Source organism: Rana temporaria, chromosome 12, assembly GCF_905171775.1.
Source record: "Rana temporaria chromosome 12, aRanTem1.1, whole genome shotgun sequence".
Taxonomy (NCBI): Eukaryota; Metazoa; Chordata; class Amphibia; order Anura; family Ranidae; genus Rana; species Rana temporaria.
In genome coordinates this window covers 125,010,140-125,010,362 of record NC_053500.1, presented here as the reverse complement: position 1 = coordinate 125,010,362, position 223 = coordinate 125,010,140, and positions in this window count along the sequence as shown.

Below are 223 nucleotides of genomic sequence, written 5' to 3'. Positions count from 1 at the left end.
ACAGTATACACACAATATACACACAGAGTACACACACACACATACAGTATACACACACACAGTATACACACAATATACACACAGTATACACACACAGTACACACACATACAGTATACACACACACAGTATACACACAATATACACACAGTACACACACACACAGTATACACACAATATACACACACACAGTACACACACATACAGTATACATACACACACACA